Genomic DNA, 17076 nt, shown 5'->3' with positions numbered 1-17076 from the left:
AGTAGACTCCAAGCTCTGAGCTGTCAGAGCCAGATGTGGGGCTCAACTCATGAACTGCAAGATCATGACCTGAGCCGAGGTGGGATGCTTAACCGACTGAGCCACGCAGGCAACCCTGTATAACATGTTTTTATTTTTCTTGAATAAATATCTAGGAATGGAATGGCTGGAGTATTTGTTAGGTATATATCTAACTTCTTAAGAAGCTGCCAAACTATTTTTCAAGGCAACGTATGAGAGTTCCAGTTGTTCCACACCGTCACCAACATTAGCAAAGTCTTTTAACTTTAGCTATTCTAGTAGATGTATGGTAGTAATAACTCCCAAAAGTTTCCTCATGCCCCTTCAAAATTCCTTCCTTCATCGCCTCCCTGTTACTATTTCCTGTGCCCAGGCAACCACTAATCTGTTTTCTGTCACTATAGATTAGTTTGTATTTTCTATAGTTTTATCTAAATGGAATCATACAGTATGTATTTTGGATAGTTTCTTTCACTTAGCATGATTATTTTGAGATACATCCGTGTTGTAGCATGTATCAACAGTTCATTCCTTTTTACTGCTGCATCTTATTCTATTGTATGGATATACCACAGTTTACCAATTCTTCTGTCGATGGACATTTAGATTTTTTTCCAATTTTTGTCCAACACAAATAGTGCTATGAACATTTATGTACAAGTGGTTGTATGGACATATGCTTTCATTTCTCTTGGGTAAATACCTAGGATTACAATGGATGGATCATTTAACAAGGGTATATTTAACTTTTTAAAACAATCTGCAAAACTGCTTTCAAAGTGGTTGTGTGGAAATAAGAATGAGAAACAAAATAAACACACAGAAAACCACATTTAATCTGTCATTGGAACATTTAACAATGAGTAAAAATATGTATCTGCATTTTCAAAGAAACTCCTCTATATAAGACATTTGTATACATTAAGACATTGCGCAAACGTGTAAGACATTTTGATAATAGATGTTTGAAAATATTTATATCATTATAGGATTCTTTTTTTGCCAAAAAATGATTTATGTCATCTATAAAATAATGCTACCTAAACACTTAAAATATCTCTAAAACAAAACTATTCAGTCTATTTTTAAATCTTCCAAAAGGTTCCTTTTGGACCCAGTTGTTTCAAATATGACATTAACAAACTTAATGTTTGCAAGAACAACTTATTGATATCTGGGGAGATAAATCTACTACACAAATGTAAAAATATTTTTATAATAGGTTGATGGACTGATTTAGTAAATGTAGCTAACCCTTCAATTTGACTCATAATTCTTTGAGTCAAAATTTGTAACTGGAACTTCATATCACTTTATCCCACAGTACCAAACCAAATTTTACAGAAACAAAGCTATTCAGTTACATTTCTACTAAAATCTCTTTGGTGAAGGCAAAGAAGTGTTTTATTTACAATAAAATAAAACATTTAAGAACAGTGTTTAATTTGTATCTCATCCTTTCAAAATATCTATCTTTGGAGGTGTGACCTATAATGTCTAAAATGTATTACTGTGGTACTATCTATGTACTTTATAAAGAAATAAATATGCTTATACCAGGGATATCAGCTCATTAGTGCTTGGATGGGGTGTCCAATTAAAAAGTTTGCGGATCATAAGAGCACCTGGATGGCTCAGTCGGTTAAGCGTCCGACTTCAGCTCAGGTCATGATATCACAGTCATGGGTTCGAGCCTCGCATCGGGCTCTGTGCTGACAGCTCAGAGCCTGGGGCCTGCTTCGGATTCTGTGTCTCCCTCTCTCTGCCCCTCTCCCACTCATGCTCTGTCTCTCTGTCTCTCTCTCTTTCTCTCTCAAAAAAATAAACATTAAAAAAAGTAAAATAAAAAGTTTGGGGATCACAGACCTATGTGATGATGAAACAACCCATATACTTAAGTAAATATCAGGTCATCTCAATGGCAACGTTTAGTCAAATTATTTTTCTAGGGCAGTCCTCCTCTCAAGACAAAAACCTAGAAAGTGGTATTTTTAATCCAGGAGTTAATCTACTATATTATTATTAGAGAACAGTTTTTAAAGTGTGACCCACGGACCCCTGGGTCTGAAAAGTCGAAACTGTTTTCATAACAATGCTGACATTACTTGCCTTTTCCACTCTATTGGCATTTGTACTGACGGGCAAAAGAAATGGTGGATAAAACTGCCGGAGACTTAGCATGAATCAACTGGTCATGATGTTGTTTACTGTCTTACACTCACAGGAACACAAATAAGCCTATTTCATGTAAGAATGCCCTTCATGAAGCAGTAAAAATTAATTTCATTAAATCTTGACCCTCGAGCGTATATCTTTTCATTATTCTGTAGGACAAAAAATCTCAAAGCACACATACAACACTTCTGCCACATATCCAAGTACTAAGGTTGTATCAAGGAAAAAGAACTTGTGCAATTTTTTTGACTTGTGAGCTCTACTAGCTGCTTTTTCCAGGGAACATCACTTACTGATGACCGAGAGACAAACGATGGTTTTTCAGACTTAGGTAACTGGAGAGAGTGTCTCAAAAATGAATCAAGTAATCCTGTCACTTCAAGGAACACAACTGACAGCATTTGTTACCAATGATAAAATCTGGATTTTCCAGTGAAAATCCAGAAAGAATTCTGGAAAGCTTGTATCTTCCCCATGCGCTTGACAGCCTCCCAATACTTAAATATTTTTCTGATGTCTTTCTGACGAGCTCAGTGGTGATTTAACAATTGTGACTTTTAAGTTTCTCAGGATTAACAGAAACCCATGGGGGAGGGGAAGGAAAAAAAAAAAAGAGGTTAGAGTGGGAGAGAGCCAAAGCATAGGAGACTGTTAAAAACTGAGAACAAACTGAGGGTTGATGGGGGGTGGGAGGGAGGGGAGGTGGGTGATGGGTATTGAGGAGGGCACCTTTTGGGATGAGCACTGGGTGTTGTATGGAAACCAATTTGACAATAAATTTCATATATTGAAAAAAATAAAAAATAAAAAAAATAAACTTGAAAACAAAAACAAAAAACAATTGTGACTTTTAAAAGACTGTTTAATGAAATGTGTTAATATATGGAAGATCTGAGTAGCTCAGCAAACCAAATTTCCCCCAAATGGCCAAAGTTTGATGTTACAAAATAATCTGTGGGTAAAATATCATTTGAAATGCAATGGATTTTAAAGTAATGCGGTTAACAAAGTTCATTGATAATGATTTTGGATTCCACATGCAAACTGACTTTTAATAAACTGCCACTTATTGATTCTTAGTACAGTATCAAAGAAGAATATCCATAATTATCTGAAAAGGCAATTAAAATACTCTTCCTTGTTCAAATTGCATATCCAGATTTTCTTCACATATTTCAATCAAAATGGCATACCAGAATAGTTTGAATGCAGAAACAGCTATGACAATCCAGATTTCAAAATCTTTCTGTCCTAATTATTTTTTTGTCTTGGAAAATATGGTTAATTTCCATAAAATCTCTATTCATATTTACATATGAGTTTATTATTTTTATTGCATAATAAATACATACTTTACCAATTTCTCAGTTTTAATGGATATAATCTACATGACCAAGAGTTCTTTGGAATCTTCAGTAATATATTTTTTAAATTCTTCTTAATGTTTATTTATATTTTGAGAGAGAGACAGAGCATGAGTGGGGGAGGGACAGAGAGAGCGAAGACACAGAATCCGAAGCAAGCTCTAGGCTCTGAGCTATCCACACTGAGCCCCATGCGGCGCATGTACCCACAAACCGTGAGATCATGACCTGAGCCAAAGTCGGATGCTTAATGGACTGAGCCAGCCAGATGCCCCCTAAATCCCCAATAATTTTTCAGAGCATAAAGGAGACTTGTGACCCCAAAGTGTGAGAACTGCAGTCTCCAAAGAAAGATAAGACAGCATGCTTTCCTTTAGTTTGCTATGATTGGTTAAGGGTAGAGGTAAAAAGAGAAAATGCTCACATCAGATAGTGATGGGATAGATAACACAATTAGTGGTTACATTTTTCTTTTTACCCTCTTCTCTTGTAGTTGAGGTCTGTTATGGCTTGCTATTTTCTGACAATATGGATAAACATTCTAAGTCACATAACCCTGTTGTGGGTGAAAGTGAAGCATTTCCTTATCAGTTATACAGACTATTTATATTCATCATGTTTATGGTTTCAGACCCAGAACTGGCTAAAATTGGAAAATTCATCTTACATTACAATTTTCTTTTTCCACAGCTAAAAACTTAAGAAAATACCTAGATACCATGGTCATATCTATGATGTTGAAGTTATGGTTCCCAACCCACAATGAAGAAATTGCTTATTGAAAACAAGTGCTTTCCAAAGAAAGATCCAGTAAGAGACTGAATATGTACTTTAATTTTAGTAGTGAGTTAAGCTTAACCCTGACATAGTATGCCCTTTCAGATGATGGCTTATTGTCCATGCTTCAGCAAATAATGTAGAACAGTACAGTAAATTTCTATCCTTCCTCAGAGCCCTGCTGGGAGAGATTTCTCCCTAACCCTGGCTGAGGCTCTCTATATTTATAAGAGGGATTAAATTTAATTCCCTTGATTTGTCCTTAGTATTTCTAACAATGGTTGATACATAGGAATTCAGAAAGACTTTTTCAGATTTGAGATGCAAGTTCAATGTCAGCCTTTTTTTCAGTTTGGCTAAATCAAAACAAAGGAATAGTTGCCAGCTAAAGCATACCATGCAGAATGCAGGACTTATATGGTGACTGAGCATTGAATTTTACTCCCACGATTTTGCTGGAAATTAGATGCAGCCACTGAAACTATCAGAAGCATGGGCTTTAGGTTCAATAGGCCTAAGTTGAGTTTAGGAAAGGTAGAATCTTACTAGGTAGTTTCCTGATTATTGCTGCAAGAACTTCCTGGTTGAAAGACCTTTGAAAAACTCTTTACTATTTGGAAGACACAAGACATAATGATTTGGAGCCTAGGCTCCAGTCTAGACATAATCCCTAGCCTAGGGATTTTGAACCCTGGCTATATCGCTTACAAGCCATGTGACCTTGATTAAGTTACATTGCTACTCTGTGTCTCAGATACTATCTCTATAAAATAAGAATAATGACCTACCTTACAGAATGATGTGGTTGATATGAATAATAAATGTAGCGTTTATATTGACACTCAAAATTCTTATGAAGTCTTTTTTTGTTCGTTTAAGAAAAATATAGGCTTTGTATCACCAGTTACATTAATCATTTTTATTTACCTTCTAGAAAAAAGGATAGGAGTGTCTGAGGTACACCTTTCCTTTGAAGTGCTCTGAAGGGATAAACTGGTTTCAGCTTGTTGACTCTTATTACAGTGCTAAAATGTGTATAGTCTTTCATCAGTGCATATTTGAGAACCAAAACTTTTACACTTAGGAGTGTTGGTTCATTGGTGAAATGTTAGTTTCTCTTAATGAACTTCACCAAGGACATGTAATTCAGTATCCTTACTTATAAATCTGATCTTTAAGATCCATGCTCAAAAAAATAAAATAAAATCTTATGACCCAGCAATTCCACTACTAAGTATTTATCTGAAGGATAAAAAAGTGCTGATTTGAAGGGGGCACATGCACCCCTATGTTTATAGCAGCACTATCAACAATAGCCAAATAAAGGAAAGAGACCAAATGTCCACTGACTGATGAATGGATCTAGAAGATGTGGTGTATATATACAATAAAATATTACTTGGCCATCAAAAAGAATGAAATCTTGCCATTTGCAACGATGTGGATGGAAGTAGAGGGTATTAATGCTAAGTGAAGTAGTTCAGTCAGAGAAAGACAAATATCATATAATTTCACTCACATATGGAATTTAAAAAACAAAACAGATGAACAGAGGGAAGGGAAGACAGAATAAAATAAGATAAAAACAGAGAGGGAGGCAAACCATAGGACACTCTTAAATACAGAGAACAAATGGAGGGTTGCTGGGGGGAGGTGAGTTGGGGAATGGGCGAGATGGGTGATGGACATTAAGGAGGGTACTTGCTGGGATGAGTACCGGATGTTATATGTAAGTGGATGAATCACTGGGTTCTGCTCCTGAAACCAATACTACACTGTATGTTAACTAACTTGAATTTAAATGAATAAATTAAAAATATATATATTAAATCTTACTCTTTCCTCATTTTTAATTTCTTCCCATTTTCTCCTCACATTATGTGTTTTTCAGAACATCTCCCTTTTCCTTCTTAGTATCTTACACACATATGCAAACACACATATTTACACACATACTTACACTCAGATAATACCACATTGATACCCATTGGGTGCATGTTCCCAAACATTTATATGAACTGTCCAAAATAGGCAAATCTATAGAGCCAGAAAGTAGATTAGTGGTCGCCTAGGGCAGAAGGATATGGCGATTGGAAGGTGATGGCTGAGGGGTATAGGATTTCTTTTTGAGGTAATGAAAATGTAAGATTGATTGTAGTGATAGATGCACATCTTTTTGAATATACTAACAGCCACTAAATTGTATACTTTCAGTAGGTCAATTGCATAGTATATAAATTGTTATCTCAATGAAGCTGTTTTAAAAAAAGCTAACAGAAGGGAAAAAAATGGAATAATAATAGTATGATACAAGACAAGGCAAGAAAGGAGAAATAAAGCAATAAAAACCGATGGACAAATAAAAAAACAGTGGAAACAGGGTACAGTTAAATCTGAGCATTTCAATAATTATGTTAATTTGTACTGGAGACTCTCTCTGAAAAAACATATATGGAAATGCAGTGGGCCAAGAATGTAGAAGTCAATCATGGAGGTGAAAGACTGGAAATTAAAACTATCATATATCAAGAATAACTTTATTTATTTTAATTATATATATATATATATATATATATATATATATATATATAAACATTTATTCATTTTGAGAGACAGAGTGTGAGTGGGGGAGGGGCAGAGAGAGAGGGAGACACAGAATCCAAAGCAAGCTCCAGGCCCTGAGCTGTCAGCACAGAGCCCGACATGGGGCTCGAACCCCTGGACCATGAGACCACGACCCCAACCGAAGCCAGATGCCCAACAGACCGAGCCACCTAGGCATCCCTCAAGAATGACTTTAAAGCTAAAATAAGACAGTGTAATATTGGGGTAAGTAGGCAAATTGTTGAATTTAGAATAGATCTATGTATATATAGTCACATGGTTTACAATCAAGAGCCCATTGCAATTCATTCAGTAGGGGAAAGGATGCTCATTTCAATAAATGGTGCCAGATCCACTGGATATCTATATAGAAAAAATTAGCTCTCATCTCTACCTAAAATATGACTTTGAAATGATCAAAGACCTGAATGTGTCCCAAATAAAGCTTTTCAAGAAAATATAAGAAAATATCCTCACGACTTTGGTGTAGACAAAAAATCCCTTAAACAGGACAGGACAGAAAATATACTGTCCATAATAGAGAAGATTAACAAGTTATATTTCATTAAAGTGAAGAATTTCTATTTATCAAAATATGGAATCAAGTGGAAATATAAACGATAGACTGGGAAAAGATATTTCCAGTACATGTATCTGACAAAGGACTCATGCTAGATTATATAAAAACTCCCACAGGGGTGCCTGGGTGGCGCAGTCGGTTAAGCGGCCGACTTCAGCCAGGTCACGATCTCGCCGTCCGTGAGTTCGAGCCCCGCGTCAGGCTCTGGGCTGATGGCTCGGAGCCTGGAGCCTGTTTCCGATTCTGTGTCTCCCTCTCTCTCTGCCCCTCCCCCGTTCATGCTCTGTCTCTCTCTGTCCCAAAAATAAAAATAAAAAACGTTGAAAAAAAAAAAATTAAAAAAAAAAAAAAAAACTCCCACAATGATTAAAAAAAAAAAAACCCTCCAATATTTGAAAATTAGCAGAAATGTATACCTCACAGAAAGAAGGTAGTCACATAGCCAGTAAGTGTAAAGGCTACTCATCATGCTTAAATATCAAGAAAGCAAATATAAACTATAATGAAATACCAAGGATGAAATACCAGAATGTCAACACCAAGGTTTGGTGAGAATGTGAAACAAATGGAACTCTCATATATTGCTGAATGGAATGCAAATTTGTACAACCACTTTGAAAATTCTTTTGGCAGTATTTATTAAAGGCAAACATTGTGATCCAGCAGTTTCACTTTTGAGAATGACCCAACAGACAAGAGTGCTTATAACCATCAAAAGATGTGTATAATAAGAATGTTCATAGAAGCATTATTTGCAATAGCTCCAACCTGGTAAGAACTCAAATGACCGTTGTGAGTTGAATGGATGAATAAATTGTGAACGAATGGTAAAGTGGTACAATAATAATAATACACCAATAAAAATGAACAAACTACTATATCCATTAAATGCATGAAACTCACATATAAAATACTGAAAGAAGCCAGAGATAAAGGAATATGTACTATATAATATCTATATGAAATTCAAAACAAGCAGAACTAATCTGTGATAGAGTTCAGAATGCTCATTATTTTTAATGGAGTATTTACCGTGGCATGAGGAAGCCTTCTGGGATGCTGGAAATGTTCTAAATCTTAAGTTGATATGTATAAGAATGGGTTGTACTTTTGGGATGAGCATTGGGTGTTGTATAGAAACCAATTTGACAATAAATTTCATATAAAAAAAAGAATGGGTTGTATGTATATATATGCATGTATATATACATATTTATATAAACATCAAGCTGTGCATTTAAGATTACACTTACAAGTATATTAATAATATATTAATATTATATAAGATTAAACATGCACTTAACTGTATGTGAGTTATCTCAAAAGTAAATGAATAAGTTGGTTGAGAGTTGTATCTGATTCAGTAAACAGAATGATGGTGAACAAAACAAACTTGACATTTGATCTTATAGGTATCAATAAGAATTCTTTGGTGAAACATGGGAATGCAATATGGGATTTAAGTAATTCTTGGGTCAGAAGTACACATAAAAAAATGTAAGGAATAACAGCATCAACAAAGTATTTACAGAAAAAAGCAACAACTAGAAAATGGAAGAAGAAAGGTAGAGAGGATTTGGGCTGTTTGCATTTTCTAAACTATGTCAGGCGGAATACTATAGCCATAAAAGCTGTTATGCTTTCTGGGAGGAAAATCCCATGTGTGTATCTTTCTGTGTCTTCTCATAACAATAGAAACAACTCTAGGCGTTTCCAACCTTTAGCCTTGAACGCAGAGAATTGTTTGCACAAGTGTTAGAGGGGCTGCAGGGGCAGAGGGGAAAGGATGCTACCCGGATAACAAGAACCACAGAACCACGGGAAGCTGCCAACCCCTAAGGTCAGAGGAGCGAAAGGGAAAGAGGTGCTGCCCAGCTCCCCTGAGTGCTGTGCTGCTGAGGCTTCTGGAGCACCGCTGTCCCCACCGCTGTGCTGGAATCACTGCAGCCGCTACCTTGCAGGAAGCCAGGAGTCCCACTGGTGGTTCAGGATCCCGGAAGCCACGGTCCGCCTGTACTGATAGACTTGCTGCGTCTGCCGCTGAGCTGGTAATTGTCCCCTGCCACTGTTGCCACAACTGAGCCACCATTACAGTGATCTGCAGCTGGCTGGAATGGCTTGCCACTGCGGCCGCCCACGCCGGGGCAGAAGAAGGAAAGTAAGGGCTCCTCTCATCCTCCTGCTTTCTAAGCTCTGGCCAGGACCTCCAGAGCCACCCCTAATCAGAAACCAGCTGATGAGAGAGTCTGGGAAATGTGGTGTCTAGGTTCCCAGCCCCTGAGATACAGAAAGGAGGATGGTGTGGAGTTGAGCCAACAAACAATTATAACAATACTCTGATAACAATGGTTGAAGCTGACTTATAATTAAATCCATTTCTTTACAGAATTTCCCAAAACCTTTAATATGTTACTGTGCTTTGACATTTTTCAAAAGGGAATTAAGGTTTGCAGTGCTTCTCAATTTTACATGACTAAAGACCTTAGTCTGTTTCCCCCCCACAGAACATATTTTTCACATCTCAAACGAGGACCTCAGACTAGGATGAAAAACAGGGACAAACAAAAATGCTATTGTTGTTGGGGTATAACGAGGACATAGGAAGGTAGACTACATAAAAGATGCTTTCCTAATATAAACACTGCAGAGGGACGAATTAGAGTGGTAAGTAACAGTACAAATATACCAACATTCTGGGGTGCCTGGGTGGCTCAGTCGGTTAAGCGTCCGACTCTTGATATCGGCTCAGGTCATGGTCTCACGGATCTTGTGTTTGAGTCCCATGTCCAGCTCTGTGCTGACAGCAGGGATCGTGCTTGGGACTCTCTCTCTCTCTCTCTCTCTCTCTCTCTCCCTCCCTACTCTCTCTCTCTGTCTCAAAAATAAATAAACATTTTAAAAAAATAGACCAACATTCTGAAAATTGTACTCAAGGAATAGCACTGACAAATCCTTACCTTTCTTGGATATTGTTCTATAGGTCATTTATTGTTTTGGTCCCCCAGTACATGGACATCTTTTTTGGTGGGGAGAATCACAAGGAAGAAATAAGGAATGGAGGGCTCTGATTCATAACATGGAAGCTGAAAGGGAACGATAGTCTTTCTGGTTAACAGTTAATTCTAGTAATGTCAGCGTAGTCACTTTATCTACAGAGGTGCCGTGAATTCCAGGGATGAGGGTAAGTGTCCAGAGGTGGCAGGTGCCAGCAGCACAGCTGTGACTCTCCAGCAGGGTCAGTGCCAGAAGAGGATTCTACACAGATGACTCTTTTCGCAGGATCTTGGCTGTGCTTTGTCCACCTCCATTCCTGCCCACGTCTGTCTTTCTACCCTTCTTGCCTACTGTGTGACCTTTAACCCTTCCAAGAATTCTTTTTCTCCTTAACTGGATTAGATGTATTTTCTCTGTTTGTAGCCAAGAACTCTGAAATATTCTTTAAAAGCAGAGAAAATCAAAGGGAAAACTAATATTCTAACTTGTTTCTAACAAGCAAGAAAGGAAAGATTGGTTATGTGGGAGGAAGTTATATGAAATAATTGCATTCTATAAGAATTGATAGGTTTAGAAAAACAGGTTTACAAAGATTCAAAGAAACACCATATGTAAAGGGTAAAAAAAAAAGAAAATTCAAATAATAATTGCATAAAAGTGAGTAATTAAAAAAAAGTGGAGAGATGTATAAAGGGATGGCTGGGATAAGGTGCTCCCTAAAGTACAAGAACAAGTAGAAGAATAAAAAGAAGGGACCCTGTCCCAGTAAATGTATCTGTAAGAAGAATGTAGGTATTGGGGCACCTGGGTGGCTCAGTTCATCAAGTATCAGACTTTGGCTCGGGTCATGATTTCACGGTTCGTGAGTTCGAGCCCTGCATCGGGCTCTTTGCTGTCAGCACGGAGCCTGTTTTGGATCCTCTGACCCCTTCTCCCATTGCCCCTCTCCCCTCTCTCAAAAATAAACAGACATTAAAAAATTTAAAAAGAAAGAATGTAGGTATTATGTTCCCCACCAGGACCCCATCTTTGGGGCCAATGTACTTCTTTCCAAGCAGCTGGGAATACTGGCTGCTTTGGTTCACAGGTGTATCCCTCATTTGAAATTGCCCTGGGCTGCAGGGGACTGACGGGACCCAAGTTCACAGCCCTCCCAGGTGTGGCTGATGCAGGAATAAAAAACAAAACAAAACAAAACAAAACACCTTGCTCCAGTTTGGAATAATTCTAAGAACCAGTCCAGCTCCAGAGCAGCCTGTAGAATCCTGAGGCTTCAGTTATGACCACTTCTCTCACTGCCTAATCCTTCTTTCTTTACTTCCTTACAGCTGTATCTCCTGAGATCACTGTTCAGCAACAACCTGTATGAAAATCCTCAGAAACTATTTCCAGAAAACCCAATCCAAGGCAGAGATTAAAGTCCAGAATAAGAATTAGTTTGTGAATATTCTTAATAAAAATAGACTTTTAAGTCATGATCTGAACAAGAACAAGTAGAAGATAGGCCAGATCCTGGGAAGGACAATATAATGTTAGATTAAGGCAGAACTTGTGGACGACATGATCATTATGGTCCCTACCATATGTAGAACTTTATGACTATCAGTTTACGCAATTTCTACTTTCCCTCTGGCTTCTCTAGCAAGAAGGATTGTCTTTGATCTGTAAATTGAAAAACAATCAGCCTACAAAGAAAGCTCAATCCAATTAAGGCAGGTAAGATACGGGGTTCCTGGGTGGCTCAGTAGGTTAAGTGCCAACTTTGGCTCAGGTCATGATCTCACGGTTCGTGGGTTTAAGCCTTGTGCTGGGCTCTGTACTGACAACTCAGAGCCTGGAGCCTGCTTCGGATTCTGTGTCTCCCTCTTTCTCTACCACACCCCCTGCTCACACTCTGTGATAAAATAAAAAAACATTTTTAAAAAATGAAAAAAAAAAAAGACAAGATAACAAGATCACCCCATTGTATTTTTATTTATTTATTTATTTTATTTATTTTTTTTAACGTTTATTTATTTTTGAGACAGAGAGAGACAGAGCATGAACGGGGGAGGGGCAGAGAGAGAGGGAGACACAGAATGGGAAGCAGGCTCCAGGCTCTGAGCCATCAGCCCAGAGCCCGACACGGGGCTCGAACTCACGGACCGTGAGATCGTGACCTGAGCTGAAGTTGGATGCTTAACCGACTGAGCCACCCAGGCGCCCCTCATCCCATTGTATTTTTATTTATTTATTTTTTTTATTTATTTATTTATTTTTTTTCAACATTTTTAATTTATTTTTGGGACAGAGAGAGACAGAGCATGAACGGGGGAGGGGCAGAGAGAGAGGGAGACACAGAATCGGAAACAGGCTCCAGGCTCCGAGCCGTCAGCCCAGAGCCTGACGCGGGGCTCGAACTCACGGACCGCGAGATCGTGACCTGGCTGAAGTCGGACGCTTAACCGACTGCGCCACCCAGGCGCCCCCCATTGTATTTTTAAATGAAATCATTAACTTAAAAAAAGATACATGCTCACTGTAAGAAAGTGAGCCAGAGTTGTCATCAGCTCTGTCATGTGAAGAAATCCTTTCTGGAGTAGGATAGAATGAAGCCGAGAAGCTGAAAAAATTAGAGATAGGGACTAAGAGAGAGTCCTGGAGACTCAAGTTCATTACATTACAGCTCCATCCCTGCCCTTTTCAATTACATGAACAAATAAATCCACTGTTTTTGCTTAATAGAGTTCCAGTTGTTTTTTTTTTTTCTTTTTAGTAAAAAGGACTGAAAAATAATAAGTTCATAGATGAGGATTTTGGTGCTCACTCACTTAAGTTATAAGAAGTAAACAGCAGATTCAGGCATCTCAGCCACACACCTATTTCTTTCCTTTTTCCTCTGTTGATGAGTAGTTCTCGATCTCTCTACTGTCTGCAGAAACGTACCAGCAGCCTGTAGGAGAATCCCCTATGTAGATTTTATTATTGCTTCTAGTCATTTGCTTCTCTCCCACTAAGAAGAACATAACATCTTTGTAGTGCTTCACTATGAGAGAATATGCACATCAGATGTCCCTCTTCCCGTGAGACATCAAATCACACAGCTGCCCAGGAACAGCTCAAATGCTGACAAGTTCCATCTGGGGCAGGTGCAGGAATCACTCTTAGAGTCTTGCTTCCCACAGGAGTCAATCTCTTGTAACGACTTCAGAAACAGAGCTTCTAAGTCACCACAAAGTCACGCCCAGTGAAATAGCCACCACACTCAGGGAAGCTGGACGCTAGACAGCCGCCAGCAGGTATCTATAGGGCATTTACAGTTCCTCCCAGCACAGATGCAACTCCTCAGAGATCATTTGTATCATGAGCGATGTTGCTGAGCAATACTGTTAATACAGTGGTCTAATCTGGAGCTCCAGGGGAACAGAGCTAGTGAGTTGAATAAAGGTCAAATTCTTAAGCAGCAGGGAAAACATTTTGTTAACCGTTTACCCGAATTGCCACACCTGAGAGCAGGTTTGATCCTATGCCTTGCTCCGACCAGCAGAATGTAAGTGGGGTGACTTTCACCCTTTCCAAGCAGCAGCCTTACCAGCCATTGCATGGTTCCACTTTTACCCTCTTCACTCTGCCAAGAGACAAGGATGGGGCAACACCTTTGGCCCACGTCCCCAGATGAAGGAGACATTTGGAGCACAGCCATGGAACAGAGCAGCAGCTGCCAGAAAACCTCCAAGATAGGTAAAGATTTATTGTTGTAAGCCATTGCTAATTGAAGAGCTGTTTGTTACTGCAGAGTGACCTATGTGTGATGAATATATCCCCTTTATTTTTCATTTTTAAAATTGTAATTCCGCATGGTTAACACAGTGTTATATTAGTTTCGGGTGTACAGTATAGTGCGTCAACAGTTTTATATATTACTCTCTGCTCATCAGATAAGTGTACTCTTAATCCCCTACACCCATTTCACCCATCCCCCTCCCCTCTGGTGACCATCTGTTCTCTATGTTTTGTTGTCATTGTTCTCCATATTTAAGAGTGCATTTTTTGCTTTGTCTCTTTCCCTCCCTTTGTTTGTTTTCTTTCTTAGAGTCTACATATGAGTGAATCATATGGTAGTTGTCTTTCTGTGTCTTATTTTGCTTAGCATCACACTCTCTAGATCCAACCATGTTGTTGCAAACGGCAGATTTCATTCTTCAAGGCTGAATAATATTCCATGACACACACATACACACCACCTCTTTTTTATCCATCCATTTGTGATGGACACTTGGGCTGCTTCCATAATTTGGCTCTTGTAAATAACATTTCAATAAGCACAGGAGTGCATATATCTTTTCAAATTAGTGTTTTCTTTTTTTTTGGGGGGGGGGTAAATACCCCGTGGAATGTATTCCCTTTAAAAAGATGTAGGGTGGGAGGCAAACCATAAGAGACTCTTAAATACTGAGAACAAACTGAGGGTGGATGGGGGGTGGGAGGGAGAGGGGAAAGTGGGAGATGGGCATTGAGAAGGGCATCTGTTGGGATGAGCACTGGGTGTCGTACGGAAACCAATTTGACAATAAATTATATTTAATCTAAAAAATAAAAAAATAAAATAAAAACATGTAGGGTGGGTTTTATCACTCTCCAACCAGGAGTCCCTGAGAAAGGCCTGTCAACTAAGCCAGCTAGTTCTTTCTCGCGTTATAGCTTTAATTATGATAATAATTCCCAATTTAAGAGGCTGATGGAAAGTTTCCCCTTTTTTGTGTACTTTGGCTGTTAGGACAGTTCATGTAATGCCTGAAGGACACCATACTGTAGATTGTGAAGGTTTATTACTCTAATTCATCTTCCTCTTTGTACCAGACAGGGTCCAGTCAAGAGACAGAAACTAACCAAACTTATTTGACAGAAAGAATTTAATAGAAAGTACTGACAACTAGTATAAAATTGTCAACTTGGTAACTATAAAGGTAAAAAGGAATCTAAGGTATCACTGTGGTAGCAACTGCAATAAACTGTCAATCACCTCGGGGTTGAGGGAACAAAGTCAAGAGGTTGCAATTACTAAAACATAGACACTTGGAGGAGAGGCCCTGTGGAGCAGAAACCCAGTCCTGTGAAGAGGCAGGTGCTGCTCAGGTGGCGAGTTTGGAAGAGGTGCCTCATGGAGCTGGGACTGACCTCTGAGTTAGGGTCTGGTGCCTGGCGTCCCTGAGAGGGCACGGTTCAACCAGCTCTGCTAATGTTGCGAAAACCGCAAACTAGATCTAATTTCCTCTTGGTGAGGAAGCGTTCATCCAGCAAGAACCACAGCAAACAGGAAGCACACAGCAAGGAACAAGTCTTTTCCTCCTCCAGCCTTTCAGTCTCCCTCCAGCGCCCCCTGTTGTCGGAGCCTAGCAAAGACCCCGCCGGCAAAGCTGAAACGGGGTTTGTAGAGCCCCAGCAAACCACACTGTGAGGCGTGCACAGGGACACACCTGGCTAACAGGATGAGTGTGAGTCCAACCTGTGCTCTCCTCGCCAAGCGCTAAGCCCCTGCGTGGGCCCGTGTCATCTTTTCTAATTTGCACACAGGAGCCATGGAAGCTAGTGCACACACAGATTCAAACGTTAGCAACCAGTCTTCTATCTTCGAACTGGCCGTGAGAAGAATCTATTTTTATCGTAGGGTTCCAGGCAAACTTGCATGCAACTTTTTACAGTCCTACATAGCCCTCCCTTGAATACTGTCAAAGATTTGTGCAGATTTGTTTGAAGTGGGTTCCCTTTTCTTCCACCCTTTCTCACCATGTGTATATACTGCTTTTGATAGGCGATGTGGCTTTGGTTCCCTCCGTTCTCTTATGCTGGACTCTAGCTGTGCATCCAGAAAGAGGCTTTTCTGCATCCATAGTCTCCTTATATTTTTTCTCCTGTTGTCTTTTCACTGGAGTGTGTGTGTGTGTGTGGGGGGGGGGGAGGGTTGGTGAGCCATTTTGCTCTTGTCCTTTCTCTTATAGTCAGTCTTCTTATATCCTGTCAATGGTTTGATATTTTTATTAACAATTTAAGGCTTAGATGAAATTACTTTCAAATTCATTGATGACACAAAAGTGGGGGGGGGGTGGCTAGCTAAAATGACAGATAATCAAACCAGGATTCCTAGTGATTTCTGTAGATTGAAATGCTGTGTTAATAGCAAAAAGATGAAATTTGTGAGTTAGAGGAAAACCGTAATAGAATTTAGTAGAAATAGAGTAAAATAATTGAAATAAAGACAAACCTCCGTATATTTTTTAACCTGGTGCCAATACTACTCCTTTGGCAGCTTTAGAAAGGAATCATACCATTTCTGTAATAGGCACACAGTGGCTACTCCATAAATGTTTATACAATTTATATTTGACAAAAGATGGAAATAGATCATTAATTGTAGTGAGGGGGAAATGCTGTCATTTTCCTTAACCACTTTATGAAAATTTTGAGGAAATATGGTGAATTGTATATGAATAGATGTAGACATGTGGCAAAATATTAATAGAAATTATCTCTGGCTCAGGGCTGGTCATTTTTCATTTTATTTTACTACTGAAAAACTATCTC

General features: G+C 38.9%; 1 long non-coding RNA gene across 10 annotated transcripts in view; it reads left to right on the top strand.

The window, feature by feature from the left end:
• The first annotated feature begins 2946 nt into the window (after positions 1-2946).
• Positions 2947-17076, top strand: part of LOC131519837 (uncharacterized) — a 95862-nt gene continuing 81732 nt past the window's right edge. For 3 of the 10 annotated variants that reach the window (XR_009265820.1, XR_009265823.1, XR_009265818.1), the window contains exon 1: positions 2947-4370. This is a non-coding gene — a long non-coding RNA (uncharacterized LOC131519837). Of the gene's footprint in view, positions 4371-13012; positions 14236-17076 lie in introns of those variants that run through there. The other 7 variants (XR_009265826.1, XR_009265824.1, XR_009265822.1 and 4 more) reach the window with 5 other exon arrangements.

Source organism: Neofelis nebulosa, chromosome 8 (assembly GCF_028018385.1).
Source record: "Neofelis nebulosa isolate mNeoNeb1 chromosome 8, mNeoNeb1.pri, whole genome shotgun sequence".
Classification (NCBI taxonomy): Eukaryota; Metazoa; Chordata; class Mammalia; order Carnivora; family Felidae; genus Neofelis; species Neofelis nebulosa.
Note: the sequence above shows the minus strand (reverse complement) of the source record. Positions and strands in the feature narration are given on the sequence as shown.